The sequence below is a fragment of the Tachypleus tridentatus genome, chromosome 1 (genome assembly GCF_004210375.1).
Source record: "Tachypleus tridentatus isolate NWPU-2018 chromosome 1, ASM421037v1, whole genome shotgun sequence".
Classification (NCBI taxonomy): domain Eukaryota; kingdom Metazoa; phylum Arthropoda; class Merostomata; order Xiphosura; family Limulidae; genus Tachypleus; species Tachypleus tridentatus.
This window is the reverse complement of record NC_134825.1, coordinates 179,722,765-179,748,689: the sequence shown is the minus strand read 5'-3', so window position 1 is coordinate 179,748,689 and position 25,925 is coordinate 179,722,765. Positions and strand designations below refer to the sequence as shown.

Genomic DNA, 25,925 nt, shown 5'->3' with positions numbered 1-25,925 from the left:
CACAGTATATTAAATTGTTGTTAGTAATGATGATACGACACAAGGTGAACCATCACAGTATATTAAGTTGTTCTTAGTAATGATGATGATACGAACCACCAGGTTGAACCATCACAGTATATTAAAGTTGTTGTTAGTAATGATGATACGACACCAGGTGAACCATCACAGTATATTAAGTTGTTCTTAGTAGTGATAATACGATACCAGGAGAACCATCACAGTATATTAAATTGTTGTTAGTAATAATGATACGACACCAGGTGAACCATCATAGTATATTAAATTGTTGTTAGTAATGATGATACGACACCAGGTAAACCATCACAGTGTATTAAGCTGTTCTTAGTAATAATGATACGACACCAGGTGAACCATCACAGTATATTAAGTTGTTGTTAGTAATAATGATACGACACCGGGTAAACCATCATAGTATATTAAATTCCTATTGTGGATTATATATAGACATAATTATACAAAATTCACTGAAATCACGAACTTAAAGCAAAGTTAATTAATAGTACAACGACTTATTACAGACTGTGTTAACGATTGAAGCATAAAATAATGTTGAAGATATACATCTTTTGTAAATCGAACATGAATAATTATTTAAGTTATAATTTCTAATTTTATTATTATACAAAGAACACAGCGTGTATATTTCTATCTTTATAACAAAAATAATAAATACATTCTATCACTACGTGTTACATTGTAACATAGACAAAAAATCTGTAAGATTCCCATTTTGGTATTCTAAATTCAGATAATTACAAAACAAAAAAATTACAATACGTACAACAAACCTTTGTTTATTATAAAACAGAATTTTAAGCATTGTCCTTGTAACAAGAACACGACTTTCACTGGGAGTAAACCAGGGATGGATACAGAGAGGGGATGGGGGATGCACCCCCCCACTGACCATACCAAAATTGTGTACGATTACTTGTAACTTGATATTTTGGAATAAAATCAATAAATGAAAATTCATAGTCATATATATTTCTTTTATTTGTTTCTAAATGAATTTCATGAAATTTACGTTGCACTAAAAAGGAAAAGTTTACTTCTGGTCAGGTTTAAGTCACTGTTACTTAGTCGATCATACTCCCCCTACCAAAAAAATCCTTCATCCATCCCTGTACTAAAACTGAAGGTTTGATTACATCTTTATTGATGTAATTTATAAATATAATTTTAAGACATGAAGCTTAAAATACTTATATTTTCAATAAACAGATAAAAAAGTACTGTTTACATTGCCACAAACCGAACGATTTTCCCCTGCTGTACTTTCTGTAAAATCATTTTTTTTCCCAGAAAATGTTTACTTTTTCTAAATTTTTCAATACGACGCTATCTAAAACAATCCAGTGTTCGCTAACTCTAATTACTAAGCCTCTCGCAGGTTTTAGAGTAACGTAATTGTTTCTCATTTCAAAAATGTAATTCAGATTTATAGAATGACCTTATGTGAACATAATATTTATACAAAACTTTATACCTACAAATCGTACTTGTCGAAGTATACGTGGAATGCAAGGTGAGAAACCTTTTCATCCAAAATGTTGTTCTTTCTTCGCACCGTTTGGTTTTTATTTTAATATCTGGTCTCCTTAGTTACTGTATAGAAATATTTACTAATACTGTGGTCCCGTTTTATTGTTGTCTTTCACAGTTTGTATTGGTTGGAGCTGTAACAATATTGGTGATTCAGTTTTGTAAAGAAATGGCGTAAGCAAAATAGAATGAAAATAACAGAAATATAAAACTGATAACATTTGGCAAAAATTAGTAACAAAATATGACATTCCAGTTAATACCAAATTTATTCAAAAACCAGGCACAAAACTGAGGTCTATACTATGTAAAAACTACACTGACAAACACCACACCAACATTATTTATAAAATACAATGTGATAACTGCCACGACTTCTGTATTGGAGAAACAAGTAGAAAAATGGAAACCAGATTCAAAGAACATAAAAAGTCACCTTCACACGTTTTCGAACACTGCAAGTCAAATAAACACAACATAACCATAGAAAACACTCAAATACTAAATAAAGAAACAAACATAAACAAACTCAAAATTAAAGAAGTCTTACTTATACAACAACTTAAACCCAAAATAAACCAATATAAAGGAACGCCTTTATACCTATATTAATATAATAAAATAAATAAAATTATATATTCAAACATCTAATACCGCCCTCTACATTTCAACACACAGTTACACAACTCCTTTTAAACATGTGGTCAGCTTCCGGTCAGTTACCTCTTTCTTTGTGAACCTGACGATGACCGAAGAAGGTCGAAACGTTGTTCGCTCTTCTATGTAAAATATTTTCTCAACCTAAACGAGCCGTTTTTGCATATAAATTTCTCAACAAGTGGGTTTCTCGACATCACTGAAAACTGATAAGTGTGGGATAACAGTGGGAAAAGTTAGAAGACGTTAAAAGTAGAGTTATAAAAATGAAAATATCCTTTTAAACTTTTTAAGAAGTTGTACATCGAGTGTAAATAAAGGGTCGTTCTTCACGATCACGTGTATAACAGTTTGTTGGTGAAGATCTCAGAGTAACAAGTTTGATATGTGAAAATTCATACTGGTCATCTGATGATTTATATGTATATTTGTATTACATGTAATATAAAAATAGAGAGAACCATAAAATGTTTCATGATTAGGTTAAAGTACACAAATAGATGCTGCTGAGAAAAAAAAAAAAACGTTTAAAGTTGAAAGGATAATTAATTTACTCGCAGTGATAAAAACACTATACGATAGTGTGACACTCTAGAGAAAATGTGTTAAATGGGTTTTGTTTTTCTGTTTAATGTTCCACATGTGTATAAGAAGCGTTCTATTACGAACCATTCAACAATAACACACCGTTACGTCACATGTTGATATGTATATGATAGTGTTATTAACTCATTACAAGTTAGTGTAGAATGTCCTGTTTGTTGTCAACATTTTTCACACCTGTTCTACAGTTATGTAAAGAGTTAATATTGAATTTTACTTCCATCCGTAGCTTTTCACACTCAACACGAGGAGTGCCCATCATACACAGAAGACAGATGAACTGACGAGCAGACACCACGGTTCACAGTATACGATGGCCCGGTATGGCCAAACGTGTTAAGGCGTGCGACTAGTAATCTGAGGGTCGCGGGTTCGCATCCCCTAAGCACCAAACATGCTCGCCCTTTCAGCCGTGGGGGCGTTATAAAGTGACAGTCAATCCCACTATTCGTTGGTAAAAGAGTAGCCCAAGAGTTGGCGGTGGGTGGTGATGACTAGCTGCCTTCCGTCTGGTCTTACACTGCGAAATTAGGGACGGCTAGCACAGATAGCCCTCGAGTAGCTTTGTGCGAAATTCAAAAACAAACAAACAAGATGATAAAAATTACAGTCACTGATTTTCTTCAGAGACTCAACAAACTGTTGATGGATGAAAGAGCTTCCACTTCTAATATAATTCATGGTTTTTATAACAATGTCCTTCACATTTCTCAATTAATCACTTTTAGACATATGAGCACATAAATTTTTGACGCAAAATGCAATGGAAAGATGGCAGCGTGGACTTCACATTATTTTCAATTAAACTCTGTTGAAAAAGATAAATAAATTGTAATTTAGCTCATGGCAGGAGCACCATCTGTTTTGACAGAAACCAGATTGAATTTTTTTGACATTTCAAGAAATTTTTTAAAGATGTTTTTCCACATGTTAGATCACGTAATCCACAAAGGCCAAGTATTTCTTCCCTCACTTGAAGATCTGAAGTTACATATCGAAACCAAATATCAACTGTGCAGTGTCGCTAACATCTGTGGACTCATCTAGAGCTAAAGAAAAATACGGAAAATGTGAACGCTATGAAATTAGCCTAAATACTACCTGGTTAAAATTTTAAGACCATACTGAAACGAAGTATTAATCAGTAAACAGGTAACGAAATTTAGTCATTTGTGTTCAAGAATTAGCGTTGTCAACATCTCCAACTGACACCTCCTGTGCTAAATTGGGTAAAAACATGTTAAAGGCTAAAAAGTTGACTGAGATAGAACTGGTAGAATTGTCAAGCGGCGAAAGCAAGATCTCTTTCAATGTACCATCACTGGTGAGATTGGGCGTAGCAAAACTGCTGTTGTAAAATTCTTAAAGGCCCTGAGGGATACAGAACAAGAATTTCAAGTGATCGGCCCAAGAAATTTTCACCGGCGTTGAGCAGGAGGTTTCGATGAGTTAGTTATCCAGCAAGAAACCAGCCGATCATCGAACCAGATAATCTTACGGATGCAGAATGCAGCTCAAAATCGATAAGACGGCATCTACGAGAGAAAGGATTTAAAAATCGTGAATGTCTTCAAAGGCCATGCCTTCTTCCATACCATGAAACAGCTTGGTAAACTTTGCTGAAAAGCACCAAACATCGGACATAGAAAAGTGGACGAAGGTTTTGTTCTCTGATGAAAAAAAATTTAACCTGGATAGTCCAGATGGCTTCCAACGTTACTGGCACAATAAGGATATCTCACCAGAGACATTTTCTACACGACACAGGGGAGGAGGTTCCATCATGATCTGGGGTGCTTTCTTCTTCCATGGAACAATGGAGCTTCAGGTTATACAGGGGCGTCAAACAGCAGCTTGACGCCCCTGTATATGTCCGACACTGACATGTCGGAGAGAGCATCTTTATTGACTGAAGGCCCTCACTTATGTGGAAATGACTGGATCTTTCAGCAGGACAATGCTGCAATCCGCAATGCCTGCAGGACAAAGGACTTTTACATGGCTATTAACGTGATCCTTTTGGGTCATCCAGCGTGTTTGCCCGAGCTGAACCCCATTAAAAATGTTTGGGGGTGGATGATAAGGGAAGTCTATAGTAATGGACGTCAATTCCAAACAGTACAAGATCTTCATGAAGCCATCTTCACCAATTGGAATAAAATTCCAGCCAGCCTTCTGCAAACGTTTATATCGACCATGCCAAAGCGAATGTTTGAAGTTATTCGCAATGATGGCCGTGCAACTCACTAATAAGACCTCTTGTTGGGCATTTCCTACCCTGTTTAGGACTTCTTTTTAGTATGGTTTTGACCAGCTGGTATTTAGGCTAATATTATAGTGTTCACGTTTTTACTATTAAATGCCAAAAACGTTTTTTATTTTTATTTTCCCTTTTCTTATTTTCATCTTTCGAAGCTCTATTCAAATACGTGGTTGAGTCTAACAACGCAAAATGCATATTTTTTCTTTATGTTCATTGGCCTTGAGATTTTGGCCAGCAGTGTACATGTAATTTAAAAAAATTCATTACAGAGGTTTATATATGTTGCCATGGCTCTACAGTTCATTGTCAGTTTTGTTTCATGTTCTGATTGCTGGAAAAAAGTATTTATATGAAAGATGAAAATGAACAAAAGTACAACACACATCACAGTGTTAAGTCACAATGAAAGCTTCCTAATTACTTAAACTAACAATTTCCATTGTACATATTAAACACAAATTATCAGCTCATAATAACCCCTAATCTTGAGTATGTCTTGTATTACAAGTAATGAAGACATAAACAATTAAACTAGCCTGAATAAATTATTGTGTAATTGGTAAAATTTTCTAATCCAGTCTCTATTACTGACTCACAGAAATTGAAATGAGTATCATGATATTTAAGTCACTCAGTAAACGTGGTTTCTGAAGATGTAATTTCAACATCTTAATTTGAGATTTCCTTTTTTAACTACTGTTTTAGTGAATAATATTTAAATCAACATAAGTCATTGACAAACCTCATCACCCAGTTTAACTTATTATAACTGCCAATTTCCAGCTAAGTTAAACATCCAAAGTATAATAACACAATTACAACAATTTTTAATTCACAAATCAGTGAGTCACATGCAATCACAGCTGATATAAAATATTACAAAACTGGCCTGTAATTAGTGCAACTGTTTTTCATTTGTTCCAGAGGACTAGTATTTTGTAAAATAGAATCACATTTCAGTTGTAATACATTACACATCTATATATTATTATTATTTACAAATGTATCTTAAAATTTCAGCTACTTCTCTTAGAATACTGAACAGTAAAGAAATGCAGAAAACAATACAGTTTGTGAATCTAGATAGTGCATGTAAAAATACCTATAATTCTTAATGTAGGAATAGTAATACTACTAGGACCAGACATATGGTCCTGGAAATGTAGTTGGTCTAAAAAAAATCAGTATGTATGCAAATGAAAGTAACTGATGAAAAACAAATAATACATCAGGATTAGATTTATACAAACGAGATTGTGAAAGAGGGAAAAAGACCTGGAATGGAATATACATGAGGTATTAAGCCCACATAATGAGAGGATGGTCGAATACTGTAGTCAGTGGGAAGTTCACATAACCTTAGAAGTAGATGAAAGTAAACAAACAAGCTGACCTCCTCCTAAATTTCTTATTGAAATCGAAGGAATGAAAGAGAGTCAAATATATATGAATGAGCTTGCAGGTTACATGATGGTGTTCACTAATATGTGAAAAGTGGCTGTCACGTCATCAACACGTGACTTTCCTTCCTCGCCACTGTTGAAATTTCACTTATATGAAGAGATTCTTTTCTCACAAAGGATAGAGAAATCGTAATATGGACTTCTAAGTTACTAAATGATAAAAATGTAATTTGAAACACAAAACAAATATTTGTTATTAAAAACTAGTAAATTTACAAAACATTTTTTTTTTAAGTTTTACGAGCGCAAAACTATAGAGAGAACTAGAAAATAGGAAGTTGGTGTTTCTAAGATTGTTGGAAGACATATCTTGAATTATGAGAAATCTCATGAGTTAAGATGACAATTGTCTAAAGAGCAAATATCTAAGGCAAATGAACAGAGAAGATATATAAACTGTGTTAAAAGGTTTATCCTGTTTCAGAAGGAGCTGTAACAGCCAAAGAACATACCGAGAAACTCCATTCATACCATCTCCTGCAGGATGGTTCTTTGGAGATCTGGTATGGAAAGGAGGTGGACCAGTTTAGATGTATTGTGTTGGCTAAGATGCCTCCCACCAAATCATGGGAAAGAGGGTGGACCACTTTAGATGTAATGTCTTAGCTTGGATGTTTCCCACCCTACCATGTGAAAAAGGTGACCTATTTAGATGTATTGTGTTCGCTAGAATGCTCCCCACCCTATCATAGGAAAGAAGGTGGACCCGTTTAGATGTATTGCGTTGGGAAAGATGCTCCCTACCCTATCCTGGGAAAGAAGGTGGGCTCATTTAGAGGTATTGTATTGGCAAGAATGCTCCCCACTGTATCCTGGGAAGGAAGGCGGACTATTTATATGCATTGTGTTTGATAAGATGCTCCCACACTACATAGGTAAGAATGTGGACCCGTTTAGATGTATTGCGTTGGAAAGGATACTCCCCACCCTATCCTGGGAAAGAAAGTGGACTAATTTATATGTATTGTGTTTACTAAAATGCTCCCCACTCTACCATGGGTCAGAAAGTGGACTACTTTATATGTACTGTATTTGCTAACATGTCCCTCCCCCCAACATGGAAAAGAAGGTTTACCAGCCAGAATATCTACAGTTAAAAATGTCATTTTACACCCAACGTAGTGACCCGTAATTTCGAGATGGGAACAGATTAGGTTTAACCCCATATCATATACAAGAGAATTCTTCTGACTAAAGACATACAAATTTATCTTTATTCATGGCTTATCCATATTTTCACCCAAGAAACCTGCATGGCCTGATGTACTGAAAAAGCCGAACGCCATCTAGTAGTAAGAACTAATAAAATACGGGATTGTTCATGAAAACACACAGAAATGTTCGGTGACACATGGTTTTCGTTTATACGCTAACATAGTGAAGAAACAGGACATGAAATATAAAATATAAATATTCTTTGTAGGAATGATACTGATCTGGAATTAGTACTTAAAGAAATCATCCACATCAAACAACTTTAACCAACACCAAATATCATGTAGTCTTCATTAAAATCGTTCCATATAAATATGAAGATTTTTTTTTATTTTTAGTTATTAACTTTCTATATATTTTAGTTTTGATTAAATGATTGTTATTTCAGCAATGTATTTTCGTTATTTAGGTAGAAATAATGTATTATTTTTGTTTTGCTTTAAATAGTGAATGTGGAATATGTAAGATATTTTACGCTACGTATTAACAACTTCATTGTTATATAATATTCAGGATATATATTTTAGGTAAATCCAATATAAACAATTAAGTTATATTTTCTAATCTCACTATTACATAAACGACATGACGTGCATATCTGTGTCTATTTGACCGAAATAATAAATACAGTGTGTCACTACTTATCAAATGTCTCTATAAAGAAAAATTTATACAAAATTCCAACTTTAGCATTCTAAATTCGGATAATTTTAAAAGTAACTACAATACGAACAACAAGCGTTTGTTTTTCACAGAAATGAATATTAAGTACTCTTCGTATAACAAGAGCCCTACCTTCACTAGGACTAAACCTGAAGATTTGATTATATCTTTTTTTATTGATATTATTTATAGATACAGTTTTAAGAAATGGAGTTTAAAACTTATTTTTTCAATAAACGGTACCACATTTAACAGATAATAAAATATAGTGTATATTAGAACAGTCCGGAAACCTTTCCCATGCAGTACTTGTCGTAAAAAGATTCTCTCTTTATTTATAGAAAATGTTCAATTTTTCTAAACTTTTCAACACGACGTTATTGAAAACAGACAAGTATTTGCTAACACTAATTACTAGGCTTCTCACTGGTTGTGGAGTAAAGTGAATGTTACTTACTAATTGTCTAACTTTTGTTTCTTATTTTAACAATTTAATTCAGATGTATAAAATGTTTCCATGGGAATATACAATTAAAATATTTATAGAAAACGTTATACCTACAAATTGTGCTGGACGAAGTACCCATGAAATGCAGTGTTAGAAACTTTCTTCCATAAGATTTTGTTTTTTCTTCGCACAGTTCGGTTCTCATTTTAATATCTTGTCTCCTTAGTTACTATACGTGGCCGCTCTTTCAGCCGTTGAGGTGTCATTATGCGACCTTCAATAACACTATTCGTTAGTAAAGGAGTAGCCCAAGATTTGGCGATGGTTGGTGATGACCAGTTTAGATGTTACACTGAGTTAGTTTGTCGGTAAATAATTTGACTTAAGTTTAAGTAATGATAATTTCCCACTGTTGTTCTTTTAGTTAGTTCAGGAGGCTTAAGAATTATAGCCAGATAGTTGTGGTTATACATACATTGACATATTAGAGAAATGATTAATAAATATTCTGTCAGACAGTTTTCGAACTGTCCCCCTCCGCTGGTACAGCGGTAAGTCTAGGATTTACAACGCTAAATTCAGGGATTCTATTTCCCTCAGCGGACTCAGCAGATAGCCCGATGTGGCTTTGCTATAAGAAAACACACACACAAACTTACGAACTGTGTAAGATACAGAAATAATAGTAACTGGACGGACCGTAAGGTTTAATATCCAGCACTGTCAAGGACTTGGAAGCGATGTGAAAATAACAGATTTATGGCCAGTAAGAACCACACCCACATTTTTCTGTTTTTCCCGTTCATATAAAATCAGACTTGAAATACTTACTTGGAGGACTACAACAAGGCGTTAGTTACCATGTACTCCCTCTCTAGGTGAGTATCGTCATGAGGACTGATGCAGAAGATAAGTGATTCCGAGTAAACGGAAAAGAAGCGCAGTAGCTTTGATGACTTTCCTATAAAAACAGTTATTTATTCTCTTCTGACATTTATTTTCCTTTGGAAAGCTGTTTACATTTCTTTCCAATAAAATCCCTAACACGTTTCGTGGACTTTTGTTTCTAGTGATTCTGAGGCTACGACTAATTTTTATTTTATAGATTTTGAAAACTCCGGTAAATCCTTTAAGCTCTATCTATTTATATTAATATTTAATCTTGTATAACAGTCACAGCCTGATATAAATTTTATTGTAATGAGTTAATGTGTTTTTTAAGAATACACAGTTCTATAAATCACTCAACATCTGGGAATTCTGATGTATAGAAGTACATTAAAAGGTTAAGCTATTGGTTAAAATAAAACAAAACAAACCTGAAACTGTTTACAGTTTTATTATCAATGTTCAGGTGTGAAATATGTTGAGAAGTGGTAATTGAAGTAATCAATAAAAATCTAAACAATGCCAAACAGGACAAACACCAGAACATTTTTGAATTTCTATGTTACTACTTTTAGAAAGATAGAATTACTTATAAAGTAAAAAATACAACAAATACTTCACTAAATATACTGATATTTTCCCATAGTTTTCTAGATACTCATATGCTTATTTTTCTTCAAATTTTAAAATAGTTTTTACCATCGCTGAGTTTGTTATTAAATCAGACAACCACTAATATCTACCTGACATGCGCAGTTTCTGAGGAATTGTCCATACGTAGCTTCGTCATCAATATTCGTACAACGTTGACTGAGAAGACAGTGTTACCCTAAAAAAAACAATACCAATAACATTTCTATTTAAATTCTCGTCCATCTACAACTATGTACATACGTATATATGTGTATATATAAATACAGTTATCGTGATAATTGAGTGAGAAAGTGTATGAGAACCTACGTAAATTATTTATATATACATCAACTTGTAGTGATTTGAGTCGAGGAACCTAATGGTGATCCATGTTTGTATATGATGAGATATACACTAACAAATGGTACAAAAGGCCGGTGTACTTCTCCACGCCACACCAAACATGATCGACCATTCAGCCATGTGGACATTATAATATTACAGTCAATCCCACTATTCGTTGATAAAATAGTAGACCAAGAATTGGCGGTTGGTAGCGATGTCTGGTCTTTCTGCTACATTATGGCCGACTAGCGCAAATAGCCCTCGTGTAGCAGTGACTAAAGACAAATTGTAAGATTGTGTGATACTCTAGAGTAAGTGTGTTACATGAGTTTTGGTTTTCTATGTTTGATGTTCCATGTTTGTATAGTAAGTGTTCTGCTAAGAACAATTTAACAGTAACAAACCGTTATGTCACATTTCAAATTCTGATACATAGTGTTATTAATTCATAACAAGTTAGTGTAGAATATCCTGTTTGTTGTCAACATTATTCATACCTGTTCTACTGTTATTTACAAAGTTAATGTTGTACTTTGACTTCATCCATAGCCTTTCACACTCAATATGAGAAGTGAAGCCGTCATAAACAGGAGACAGATGAACTGATGGACAGACACCACTGTTCACAGTATATATAAAACAAGCAGTACATAATGTTCTCTGTCCAATCAAATATTGTCTACAGCTGCTTTCAAAGTCGGTCTTCACTGATAGGTGTTGATATCGCATTCTGTAACATTATAAAAGGATGAGATAAAAAGTCTGTCAAAAGTAAACCTCTAAGAAAATTGTACAAAAAACGAGGCTTGAGTATTTACTATGTCAAGAAATGAGAATTAGATAACAAATACAACAATAGGATTTGGGATTAGAAGTTAAAAAAACAGTAAATAAATTGTCTATTGTTAAAACACGTCTATAAGCTCTGAGATTAAGGGTTAAAAACAACAGGTAAATTGTATAATGTAGAATCTTGTCAGACTTTACATATAAACAAACATGAAAGTCTCGATTGGTTTCTCACATCTTTGTGACTTACACTCAATAAATCTTACAAAAGTATAAAGTCTAAAGTATATCTGAGTGAAATTCTTCGTACAGATTTATAATTATTATTTAAAGTTGTATGTTGTTCAGATATACCAGTGAAGTAGTCAACTGGGCATGTATGATGTTCAGTTGTACAGGGTAATTTAATGAACCAGGTATCTGTGTTGTTCAGTTGTAGAGGGTAATTTAGTGAACCAGGTATCTGTGTTGTTCAGTTGTAGAGGGTAATTTAGTGAACCAGGTATCTGTGTTGTTCAGTTGTACAGGGTAATTTAGTGAACCAGGTATCTGTGTTGTTCAGTTGTACAGGGTAATTTAGTGAACCAGGTATCTATGTTGTTCAGTTGTACAGGGTAATTTAGTGAACCAGGTATCTATGTTGTTCAGTTGTACAGGGTAATTTAGTGAACCAGGTATCTATGTTGTTCAGTTGTACAGGGTAATTTAGTGAACCAGGTATCTATGTTGTTCAGTTGTACAGGGTAATTTAGTGAACCAGGTATCTATGTTGTTCAGTTGTACAGGGTAATTTAGTGAACCAGGTATCTATGTTGTTCAGTTGTACAGGGTAATTTAGTGAACCAGGTATCTATGTTGTTCAGTTGTACAGGGTAATTTAGTGAACCAGGTATCTATGTTGTTCAGTTGTACAGGGTAATTTAGTGAACCAGGTATCTATGTTGTTCAGTTGTACAGGGTAATTTAGTGAACCAGGTATCTATGTTGTTCAGTTGTACAGGGTAATTTAGTGAACCAGGTATCTATGTTGTTCAGTTGTACAGGGTAATTTAGTGAACCAGGTATCTATGTTTTTCAGTTGTACAGGGTAATTTAGTGAACCAGGTATCTATGTTGTTCAGTTGTACAGGGTAATTTAGTGAACCAGGTATCTATGTTGTTCAGTTGTACAGGGTAATTTAGTGAACCAGGTATCTATGTTATGTTCAGTTGTGTAATTTTGTTCAGTTGTACAGGGTAATTTAGTGAACCAGGTATCTATGTTGTTCAGTTGTACAGGGTAATTTAGTGAACCAGGTATCTCTGTTGTTCAGTTGTACAGGGTAATTTAGTGAACCAGGTATCTCTGTTGTTCTGTTGTACAGGGTAATTTAGTGAACCAGGTATCTATGTTGTTCAGTTGTACAGGGTAATTTAGTGAACCAGGTATCTATGTTGTTCACTTGTACAGGGTAATTTGGTGAACCAGGTGTCTGTGTTGTTCAGTACATACATATATACCTGGTTGACTAAATTACCCTGTACAAGTGAACAACAGAGATACCTGGTTCACTAAAAAATTACCCTGTTCAAAGCTATTAATAAAGTGGTAAACGAGGAATGCATGTTGCTCAAAGCTATTAATAAAGTAGTGAACAAAGAATGTATGTTGTTCAAAGCTATTAATAAAGTAGTAAACAAGGAATGTATGTTGTTCAAAGCTATTAATAAAGTAGTAAACAATGTATGTATGTTGTTCAAAGCTGTTAATAAAGTTGCAAACAAGGAATGTATGTTGTTCAAAGCTATTAATAAAGTAGTAAACCAGGAATGTATGTTGTTCAAAGCTATTAATAAAGTAGTAAACCAGGAATGTATGTTGTTCAAAGCTATTAATAAAGTAGTAAACCAGGAATGTATGTTGTTGAGTGGTTACAGGAAAGTAGTCAACACGATATGTATGTTTTACAGATGCTTACGTAAAGTTGTCAATCAGGCATATATATTGAACAGATGTACTAGTAATGCTTAGTCGCACGGTTGAGTGCCCCAAGTGAAAATTACGGTTTGCCTGTCAGGGTGTAAATTCGGCCTTTCTCCTAGTTATAGCTTAGCTAAAATTGGAGGGAAGACCTTCTCGTGGTTAATGACGCTTCCATACACGACACTGCAGATAGCAGTTTGCCCTTGTTTTGACAGTACAATAAGCATGTTTTGTTTCATCAATGGTTGAATAACTTTCCTTGTCTGTTTCTGTATTTAATTAATTCAAACACTAAATATTAAAAATGTGTTGGTAAAAGAGTAACATACGAGTACTTACCATGAAGAACTCGATAGGACTGTATCGATACGACTTGTGTATCTGTATGAAATTTGGCAAACTTTCAGTACACATAATATATATTTGTGCTGACATTTAGTGATTCAATAAAGAGGAACATTGAGTAGTACATGTTGTCTTCATTTGTTTGATAACAATGTTACCTGCAAAGTAAAACTTACTTTAATGATATCGAGAAAACCCACTTGTAGAGAAATATATATGTAAAAACGGCTAGTTGGGGTTGAGAAGATATTTTACGTCGAGGAGCGAACAACGTTTCGACCTTCTTCGGTCATCGTCAGGTTCACAAAGAAAGAAAGAGGTAACTGACCGGAAGCTGACCACGTTGTTCGCTCCTCTACGTAAAATATTTTCTCAACCCAAACGAGCCGTTTTTACACATATAAAACTTACTTTGTATGTAATGCTATTAAGTAACATAACAAATTAACAATGACAGAATGAACAGACAAACATTACGACAGTGGTTTTGAAGCGTGTGTCGCGGACACCTATGAACATCGATCAAGCAAGTTCCTTTTGGCTGTGATCTGTCTAGCAGTGTCTAGTTAGCACGAGCAATACATTCCCGATACTTAGTCACATAGTAAAAATTTCAATCTGCCCGCGAGACCAGTTCAGGGTGTAAATTCGGCCTTTCTGCTAGCTATAGCTTAACTAAAATTCGGGAAAGACCTTCTTGTGGTTTTTGTTGTTTCTATGCACGACACTGCAGATAGCAGTTTGCCCTTATTTCGACAGCAAAATAACCACGTTTTATTTTATCAACGGGTAAATAACTTTCCGTATCTGTTTATGTCAGTGGTGCACAAAATCAGGCCCGCGATGTCCAACAGGAAACTCAAACATAGAGAGTTCGCGCACTTAGAGTTCGCGAAGATTAAGCGCTATAGAAGAATATGCATTAGATTAGGCACTGGTTCCATATTTGTGTCGAGCAATAAAGAAAATTTAATAAGAAAATCTCGTTAATGCATAGGCATATAATCTTTGGCTTAATGACGTAATATTTCCTTAATTACGAAATCTCACGCGTTCCAATTGTTCTTCGAGATTTACTTACGAGCCCTATTTTGATATTATTTCGTCACAAAAATGGTAGCTAATCGTAAAAGAAAAGTTGATGACGAAAACCGGCAGTTTCATGATGATTGTACTGCACAGTACTGTTTTCTTTAAGAACAGAAGAACGTGATTTGTCTGCTGTGTCATTCGACAGTAGCAGTGGCGAAGGTATTCAATATAAAGTGTCATTATGAGTCGAAGCATAAAGATTTCCACAACGTAGTCACTGATGAACGAACAGCTCGAATAGAATCTCTGCGGCAGTCGCAGAACGTTTTCTCAAAGCAGTCAGCAGATTTAGGTGCAGCATGTGAGGTCAGTTACGATATTTCGTTGATGATAGCGAAATCTGGCCAACCGTTCATTGATGGTTATTTTGTCAAGCAATGCATGATTACTGTATCGGAAAAGTTGTGTCCGGAAGCAGTCCGCAAGCTACAGATGGTGGCTTTGAATCGTACGACAGTTCAGTGAAGAATTTCACACCTCTCAGCAGATGTGACAAGACCGCTTTCAAATAAAGCAGCCAACTTTGTCTACTTCTCTTTAGCAGCAGACGAGTCGACTGACATCAGTTCAACAGCACAGCAACTAGTTTTTTTTTTCATGGTGTGTCGTCATCGTTTGATATCACAGAGGAACAAATCAGCATGGTTCCATGAAGGGTCAGACAACTGGGTCTGCTCTGTTCGAGGAGACAGTAGTATAGTAGTGTTTCATTGGATTTCACGAAACTGGTAAGTGTGACAATGATGGAGCACCAGCCATGACCGGAGAAAGTAGCGGGCTGGTAGCACTGTTGATGAAGCATTGAGGAAAGCAGAACAATAGTTGGTGAAGTTGCACTGCATTATTCACCAACAGAACCTGTGCATTAAAGAACTTCGTTTTCAGGCACTGATGGCGTTAGTGACGAAAACCATTAAATTCATCAAATCACGAGGGCTCAATCACAGTCAGTTTCAAAGTCTTCTTGAAAAAAAACTGATTAAGACTATGGTGACCTTGTGTATCACTGTGAAGTACACGCTGGCTGAGTCGAGGGAAGATGCTCAGAAGATTATTGGAGTTGATTAATGAACTGACAGAATTCCTCAGAAGCAAGAACAAAGATAGAAATACTTTCCATGACTGATCCAACATGGTAAGCTGATTTGACCTTTCTGGTCGACATGACACAACACTTGAATGATCTGAATTTGAAGTTGCAAGGCAAAAATCAGCTTGTCTGTCAGCTTGCAAATTACGCCTCAGCTTTCAGGACAAAGTTGCAGTTATTCTGGCAGCAAACAACATCAGGCAACTTCGCGCACTTTCCCACTTTTCAGTCACAGCTACAGAAGAATCAGGACATTGACACACAAGTTTATGTTGGGAAGCTAGATACTTTGATCCAATCCTTCAACTCACGGTTTCACTCACGACTTTGACCAATGCAGATTGTTGATGAAACTTTTTTGCTGATCCGTTCAGTGTGTCAGTGGATGACTTTTCAGCAGAATATCAGCTTGAACTTACTGATATCGAAGCATCTGATGAACTGCGTGCTATTTACCGAGAAAACAGTTTGCTTGACTTCTACAAAACGTTGCCTGATACATTTGCTAATCTGAAAGAGAACGCACTTGTCCACACCACCTGTGAACAGGCTTTCTCGTATATGAAACTGAATAAAACAACACTCGCAATCAGCTGACTGATGATCATCTGGAAGCAATCTTGCGTCTTTCAACGTCAAGCTGAACATTTCTAAGTTCGTAGATGACATGCAGCACCATCCATCGCATTGACTTTGTGACAGTTGACGTATTGTAACATTTCTCAGAATAATGTGCAAACACTTTAATGTAATCGTCATTTGTGTGTTCTTAAATGTGATGTCCATCTTGTGTGAAACAACTGTGGGACGATTTTAATCTTCACTTTTTGTGGCCCCTGACTCTAAAAGTTTGTGCACCACTGGTTTATACCATCGTCCCTGAGACATATGTCCAGCAACGGCCACTTGCGAACTCTCTCTTTCTTCATCTGAAGATGATCTTGGAAGGTCGAAATGTTTTTCTCTCCTTCTCAGTAAAAGTGTTAGTACCCATACCAGCCATTCAGATATACATTTTTATCTGAAGTAGGTTTCTCATCATCAAGATTTTGTTTACTTTAAATACTGAATCTGTAAAATATTGAAAACTTTATCTCTGTTCCCTTCTGTTGTATGAATCTATTTCTTCATCTTCAATATAGTTATACCATTAATCATCAACCTTGAAATTTGTTTTTTCAGAATGCATTCTTCGAAACGTGAATCCAAAGTATCTCCACTTTAAAGAACCAAACCAAAATGTTCAAAAGTTGTAAGATTATCAGATTTGTCTGAAGATACTATTGCTTTGATTTACATTGGGCTGAAGCTACACGAGGGCTATCAACGCTAGTCGTATGTAATTCAGCAGTGAAAGAATAGAGGTACCTCATCATCACCATCCACTAACCACTCTTTCACAAACGAATAGTGAGATTGACCCTAACAATGTTCTCCCTCCCCCACACACACATCATAAAGGGTGAGCATGTTTGGTGGAGTTGGATCAAGAATTTCGTACAAAACATCAACAGAACATAAATTTTACTGGAAAAGTTCAAAGTGTACTGTACTAACCTTAGAATGATTGTTGACAGTGTTGATTACACCGATGTACTAAACAAGTGGAACCAATGGAACGAAGACAAATTGTGCAGTGTGAACATGTCCAAAATTTGAGGCTGAATTGACTGATTAACAGCATTCATTCCTTGTTTCATCCTGGCGACCAGATTGTTAACCTATGTAATTATAACACAAATAATCAGTGTAAATCAGTGATAGCTAAAGGTTCAGTTCTCTCTTCCACCACGTAAACTCTATGTACCTAACATAGTTTACACTTTTAAATCACGATACAGGTGTCAAAAGAACCTTCTTGTGAAAGACAAAGCAACTCTTTGTCGAATCAGTAATTTTTTCATGACGAAAATAATGAAATCTGCCTTTTCTACTTCTTATGATTTTATCTCTAATGTTCGTCCTTACCGTTTACGCCCTGAATAAATCTTTTAAAAGAACTATCATTAAATAAAAATATTTATGTTACATCGTCCGACAATAACAATGTTATTCTCAACTAAAATAATTACTTGATCAAAATGGTCGTTATTCTTGACAACTCTACCACTTTTAAATTCCTTATCAAAGCCTATTCATTATCATCCAACGTGAGGAAACATTCTAAAGATACCTGATGGAACTTAGAAAGAAAAATATCGTGGACATTTGACTGATGCTAATTACGATACGTACGACAAACCTTTGTTAATGAAAGAACAGAGTTTTAAAGTTCTGACCTCATAACAAGAACCAGACTTTCACTAGGACTAAATCTGCTTATATATTTATTGATGTAATTTGTAAATATAATTTTAAGGAAAGAAGTTACACAACTCTTAATTTATAAATAAACGATAACACACTTAATAGACCAAAATAATGTTTGCTTCACACAATGAGAACAGTTTTCCACTGCATTAATTACTGTATAAAATAATATTTTTGTCTTAGAAAATTACACATTTTTCTAAAGTTTTCAGTACGACGCTATCTGAAACAGCCCAGTATATACTAACTCTAATTGCTGAGCCTCACAGGTTGCAGAGTAAAATGAATGTTACTAATTGTCTGACTTTTGTTTCTTATTTCAAGAATTTAATTGAGATTTTTAGAATCATCTTATGTGAATATACAATTAAAATATTCATACAAAACTTTATACCTACAAATTGTACTGGTCGAAATACCTATGAAATGTAAGGTGGGTAATTTTTTGCTATAAAATTTTGTTCTTTCTTCTCAAAGTTCGGCTTTTATTTTAATGTCTGGTCTCCATAGTTATTATATGCAAATATTCAGTAATATTGTGGTTCCACTTTATTGTTGCCTTTCTTCACAGTTTGTATTCGTTTCAAGTGTAACTATACTCTTGAATCAGTTGTTGTAACAAAGTGACGTAAGCCAAAAAGAAGGAAATGATATATAAAAATAAAACTGATAAGTGAGGGGTAGCAATGGGAAAGGCCTGGCATGGCCAAGCGCGTAAGGCGTGCGACTCGTAATCCGAGGGTTGCGGGTTCGCGCCCGCGTCGCGCTAAAACATGCTCGCCCTCCCAGCCGTGGGGGTGTATAATGTGACGGTCAATCCCACTATTCGTTGGTAAAAGAGTAGCCCAAGAGTTGGCGGTGGGTGGTGATGACTAGCTGCCTTCCCTCTAGTCTTACACTGCTAAATTAGTGACGGCTAGCACAGATAGCCCTCGAGTAGCTTTGTGCGAAATTCCAAAAAAAGAAAAAACAAACTATTTTATCCTTGCAATTTGATATTCATATGTCTATTATTCATATCTTTATAACTATCTGCCTTCAATATCTTTATTCTTCACCTCTTTTCTAACTATTAATTCTTTAGGTCTCCATTTTGCATTATCTTAACGACTGTTTGACATCGTCTTGCTATTTGAACGTCACAAATCTATGCTTCATAATTTTTCTTTTATAGCAAAGCCACACCAAACTGTCTGCTGAGTCCACAGGGGAGAATCGAACGCGTGATTTTAGTGTTGTAGATCCGTAAACTTACCGCTGTACCATGGGGACCGAACAAAAAGGAAAATTAATACAAAAAATATAAAACAGATAAGTGAGAGATAGCAGTGGGAAAAATCAGATGTTCAAAGTTGAGTTATAAAAAAGACAATTTCTCCTTTAAAGGTAGTTAACAACTTATACCTAGGTTATAAATAAAGGGTTGTTCTAGAGTAGGTGTGTCAAAAGAGTTTTAGTTTACTATGTTTGATGTTCCATGTTTGTATAGGAAGTGTTCTGTTAAGAACCACTCAATAATAACATTCCATTACGTCACATTTTAGCTTATCAGATTTGTCTAAAGACACTGTTGGTTTGTTTAAATTTGGCTAAATGCTACACGAGGGCTATCTGCTATCGCCGTCGATAATTTAGCAGTGAAAGAAAAGACGAAAGGTACCAAGTGATCACCACTCACGAAACACTGTTTTACAAGGAAATAATTGGATTGACCGCTACAGCATACCGCCCAGTCACGAGTCATAGCCCATTGTATAGCTTTGTGCTTAATTCAAAACAACAACATCCTACCTAAAATTGTTATTTTAACTAAAATGACTACCTGATCAAAATATTGCTTGTTGTTGTAAACTCAACCACATTATCAATGCCCCTTAATTGAGTATCACCCAACGTGAGAAAATGTTCCATACACAGCTGAGAAATTGACATGTCGTAAACATTTTAGTAATGATAATACGACACCAGGTGAACCATCACAGTGTATTAAGTTGTTGTTAGTAATGATAATACGATACTAGGTGAACCATCACAGAATATTAAGTTGTTGTGGGTTATATAATTATAATTATCAGTTAATTAATAATACAACAACATAGTATAGGCTGTATATTAACAACTGTAGCATGTTACAATGTTGAATAAAATATTTTTGGTAAATTCAATATATAGAATTACGTTATATTTTTTTTTAATCTTACTATAAGATGGTGTTTATATCTGTATCTATCTACAGAAACAATAAATACATCATAGCATATCTATAAAATGTCACCACAAATCAAAATCTATTAAAAAATTCCCACATTTGATATTCTATATTCATACAATTATATCACTAAATACGATACTTATAACATTCCTTTGTTTGAGATCGATAGAATGTTAAGTACCCTCCTTGTGACAAGAACCCAGCTTTCACTTGGACTAAACCTGAAAGTTTGATTGTATCTTTATTGATGTAACTTATAGTTATAAGAAATGGTGTGTGCTTTCTTACAGTGAAGCCAAAGGGAATCCAACCCCTAATTTTTGTAAATCCGGAGACATGCCACTGCACTAGCGGGGTGCTTTAAGAAACGCAGTTTAAAAAAATAAAACAAACTTGTTTTTATCAATAAACAGTAGCAAGTTTAACAGATAGAACATGATCGTTTCTATCAACAGACTCCCAACAATTTCATTATTGTCTTTCTCAGTTTGTATTGAGCAATACTTGTCAATCAATTGCTGTATATATATGACGTAAGGAAAATGAAGACAGAAATATAAAACAGACAAGTGAGGGATAGCAGTTGGAAAAGACAGAAGATGTTCAAAGTTGAGTTTTAAAAAACAATTTCTCCTTTAAACTTTTTCAACAAATTGTAGCTAGAGCATGAATAAAGGGTCGCCCTTCGCGATTACGTGTATAACCGTTTGTTGGTGTATATCTCAGAAGAAAAAGTTTGAGATGTGACAAGTCATACATGTCGTCTGTAGATTTATATATATGTGTATGTATACATATATATACAGGGTGAGCCAAAAGTAGGTGGACAGCATTTGGAATAGGTTTATGTATCGGTTATATTAATGCAATTGTATATTATAACTATGTTGCAACTATATTATTTGTGTTATATAATTACAATTTTATAATTACATTTGTTTTAATTTAATCTGTTTTTCTTTTTTTTTAGATTGTTAATAGAACCCATAATGTCAAATACTTTAAATACAGATAAAAGAATATGGGTGTAAAAGAGTATTGGAAATCTCAAAATACTGAAACCGTAAGGAGAAAGTGGGTTGAAACATTTGATACTCCAGCTCCAAAAGACAAACCATTTACCGTATCCGTGACAAATTCGACGCCACTGGCTCAATCCTTAATGCTGATAAAACTGGTCGACCCAAAACAGTCTGTACAGAGAATAATAAGCAACGTGTTGCCGATGCATTTGTTCAAAGTCCAAACAAATCCACCAGAAGAGCTTCTATGGAATTGAACATACCACAAACCTCTATTAGGCGAATTATAACGCAAATTGGGTTGAAACCCTATCGACCACAACTAATTCATGGCTTATTGGAGGATGATCCAGACAGGCGACTGCAATTTAGTGAAATTATGCTGAACAAGATTGAAGAAAACCCAGGAATTTTAGATAACATTGTGTGGAGTGATGAAGCTTCTTTTAAATTATCCGGTCATGTCAATAGACATAATTGTGTTTACTGGTATAGTGAGAACATGCATTTAACATTAGAACAACAGCTAAATCAGCCTGGTGTCAATGTTTGGGGTGGTATTTCAAGTTCTGGTGTTTATGGACCATTTTTTTTTTGGACGGAACAATTACAGGAGATAAGTATCTCGAAATTCTAAGGAATCAAGTTGTTCCCAGTTACAGCAACAACCTAATTTACATGACTTTTATTTTCAACAAGATGGGGCTCCTCCACATTATTCCAAAGGAGTTCGTGAGTATCTTGATGAAACATTTCCATTGAAATGGATTGGTCGAAGAGGTCCAATCGATTGGCCGGCACGTTCACCGGACTTGACCCTATGGATTTTTTTCTTTTTGGGGAGTACTCAAGGAAAAGTTTATAGTCAAAACCAAGAAGTGTCGGTGATTTAAAAAAATTACATAAGAGATGCATTTCAAGAAATTAATGCCCAGAGTGACTTGTGCAAAAATGGTTGTCGAAGCGTAAGAGGTAGACTTCAAAGCTGTGTAAATCAAGAAGGAAAACAATTTGAGCATTTGCGTTAATAAATAACATTTTATTTTCATTAATATAATTGTCTTATTACATATAGTTGTGCGTATACGTGATCTCTAAATAAATGTTTTTTTTACTGTCCACCTACTTTTGGCTCACCCTGTATATATGTATTATCCAGTCGTAATATGTGAAAAATAAAAATAGAAAGAACCACAAAATGTTTTATGATTAGATTAAAATACATAAATAGGTACTACTAAGAAACAAACATATAAAGTTGAAAGGATACACAAGTTACTACCAGTAATAAAAAACAAATTGAGTTATTTTGTGATACTCTAAAAAAAAAATTTAGAGGTGCGGGGCATAAAAAAAAAGGTTGGGAATCACTGCTCTAGAGTAAGTGTGTCAAAAGGGTGTCAGTTTTCCATATTTTATGTTTCAAGTTTGTATAGGAAGTGTTCTGTTAAAAGCCACTCAACAATAACATACCGTTACGTCACATTTTAAAATGTGAATGACAGTGTAATTAATTCCTTACAAGTTAGCGAAGAATATTCTGTTTGTTGTTAACATTATTCATACCTGTTATTTCGTTTTTTAAAAAAATGTTGGGCTCTGTCTTCGTTCGAGGTTTTCAAACTTAGCGCGAGAAAAGATACCATAAACTGGAGACAAAGATAAACTGTTGGAAAGACACTACGGCTCACGATATATATATATATAATAGTAGTATATAATGTCCAATCATATTCAGATGTTGACGACGGCTACTTTCAAAGTCGATCTTCATTGGTTGTTGTTCAGATCGAAGTCTGTTATATCATAGAGTTGTAAAATATCAAGTTTATAGCAAATAAACCACAAAGAAAACTGTAAGAAAACCAAAACATGAGTAATTAGTATGTTAAGTAATAAACATTTATTAACAAATACAATCATAGGATTTGGGATTATGATTTAAAATTAATAGGTAAATTGTCTACTGGAGAAACACGTTATAGTTTAGATATTAAACAGTGCAGACAAGCAAGTCTACGGACTTACAACGCTAAAATCAGGCGTTTGATTCCCTCGGTGGACTCAGCAGATGGCCCAATGTGTTTTTTGTTCTAAGAAAATACACATACGTGCATGTTAACAAACATGAAAGTCTTGATTGGTTTATTACTTCTTTGTGACTTACACTCACTAAATGTTACAAAATTATAATGTATGTCTGAGTAAAACTGTTCATACAGATTTATAATTATTTTTTACTTAAAGTTTAAAATATGATATGTTGGTGCGCACTCAAAACCTGAAAGATGCTCACAAGTTGTGGAAGGATAAAAACAGGTGCAGTAAAAGATCAAAAGTTAAAAAAATACATTGCAGTAGATGATTAGTAATGGTTATTTTATAACTCACAAATTACGTTTTAGTTCAAGGTTAGTTTTAACCCCATATCATACACACAAGATTTCTTCTGACTAAAGTCATCCGAATTTCTCTTAACTCGAAGCTTGTATATATTTTATACGTATGAAGACCGTATGGTCTGTTATACTGACGAAACCAAACCAAATAGTAAGAGCTATTAAACATTTGGAACTTTCCAAGAAAACAATAAAAAAGTTGTCTAACCCTATTCTTCCTTTACAGAAAATTCTACCTTTTCTACTTTTTTATAAATTTATGTTTAGATTCATCCTAACCTTCTGAGCCCTAAAGAAATATTTTAAAGAACTATCACTGAATAAAAATATTCAGGTTATATCATCCAAGAGTACCATTGTTATTCTTACCCGAAATGACCACTTAACCAAAAGTGGTTATTCTTGACCACTTTACCAAATTTAATATCCTTATCAATGATCCTTAAATTACTACTCAAGGAAACATTCCAAAGATGACCAGATGATTAAGGCGCTTGATTCGTAATCTGAGGGTCACAGGTACGAATCCCATCACACCAACCATGCTCGTCCTTTCTCCCGTGGGTTCGTGATAATGTTACGGTCAATCCTATTATTTGTTGGTAAAAGAGTAACCGAAGAATTGGTAGTGGGTGGTGATGACTGGTTGCTTTCTCTTTCGTCTAACACTGCTAAATTGAGGACGGCTATCGCATATAACCTTCATGTATCTTTGTGTGAAATTTCAAAATCAACAAAAATGCTTGAGAAAACTTAGTAACAAAAGTGTTGTAGACATTTGTCTGATGATGAGAAGACACCGGGTAAACCATCACAGTATATTAAGTTGTTAGCGTAATTGTTGTAAAAATAATTATTATAAATTTACTAAAATCACGAAGTAAATGCAAAGTTAATTAATAATACAACAACATAGTATCGGCTATGTATTACCAATTGGAGCATTATATAGTGTTGAAGATATATATGTTTGGTAAGTCCAATATAAAGAATTAATAACGTCACATTTTCTAATCTTACTATAATATGGCATGTATATCTGTATCTATCAGTGTATGTGACCGAAACAATAAATAAGTTATGGCATATCTATCAAATGGCACCACAAACAAAAATCTATTTAAAATTTCCACTTTTGGTATTCTAGATTTAGACAATTACAAAAATAAGTACGATACGTATAAAATTCCTTTGTTTGTCACAGATATAATTTTAAATATTCTTCTTGTAACAAGAACCTGGACTGAACCTGAAGGTTTGATTATATTTTAATGATGTAATTTATAAGTATAGTTTTAAGAAAAGAAAAACTGGTTGGTTTTCTTTAACAAAGTGTAGCACATTTAAGAGATACAAAATGACTGTTTGAATCAGCACAACCTAAACACTTTTCCCCTGCAGTACTTGCTGTAAACTGAATCTTTTTTTTCAGAAAATTTTTACTTTTTCAAAGTTTTCCAGTACGACGAAATGTAAAACAGCCCAGTAATCGCTAACCTTCTCATAGGTTGTAGAGTAAAGTAAATGTTACCAGTTGTCTAACTTTTGTTTCTCATTTCAAGAATTTAATTCACATTTAAAATATTTATGCAAAACATTATACCTACAAACTGTAATGGCCGAAGAACACGGGAATACGAGGTGAGCAGCCTTTGACCATAAAGATTTTGTTCTTTCTTCGCACAGTTCGGTTTATATTTTAATATTTCGTCTCCATAGTTACTACATACAGATATTTAATAGTATCGTGGTTCAACTTTATTGTTTTATCTCACAATTTATATTGGTTAGAAGTGAAACAATACTGCTCAATCAATTGTTAAATTACGTAATGAAAGAAAGGGAAAATGAAAAGAGAAATATAAAACTGAAAAGTGAATATTTTAAAAGTAGAGTTATACAAAAGACAGTTTCTCTTAAACTTAGTTAACAATTTGTACCTAGAGTATAAATAAA

General features: G+C 34.3%; 1 protein-coding gene and 2 long non-coding RNA genes across 7 annotated transcripts in view; 1 reads left to right on the top strand and 2 right to left on the bottom strand.

The window, feature by feature from the left end:
* The window catches only part of LOC143231704 (uncharacterized), a 390,747-nt gene that overhangs the window by 46,185 nt on the left and 318,637 nt on the right, over positions 1-25,925 (bottom strand). The gene's annotated exons all lie outside the window — the stretch shown is intronic.
* On the bottom strand, positions 695-18,080 carry LOC143231713 (uncharacterized). The gene is made up of 3 exons (XR_013017128.1): positions 17,584-18,080; positions 10,513-10,598; positions 695-1,703 (listed from the first exon to the last, which is right to left on the bottom strand). It is a non-coding gene; the product is annotated as an uncharacterized LOC143231713 (long non-coding RNA).
* Positions 2,271-25,925, top strand: part of LOC143231689 (anoctamin-9-like) — a 368,893-nt gene continuing 345,238 nt past the window's right edge. For both annotated transcript variants that reach the window (XR_013017116.1, XM_076466282.1), the window contains exon 1: positions 2,271-2,407. The gene's annotated coding sequence lies outside the window, so the exon portion shown is untranslated. The remainder of the gene's footprint in view (positions 2,408-25,925) is intronic.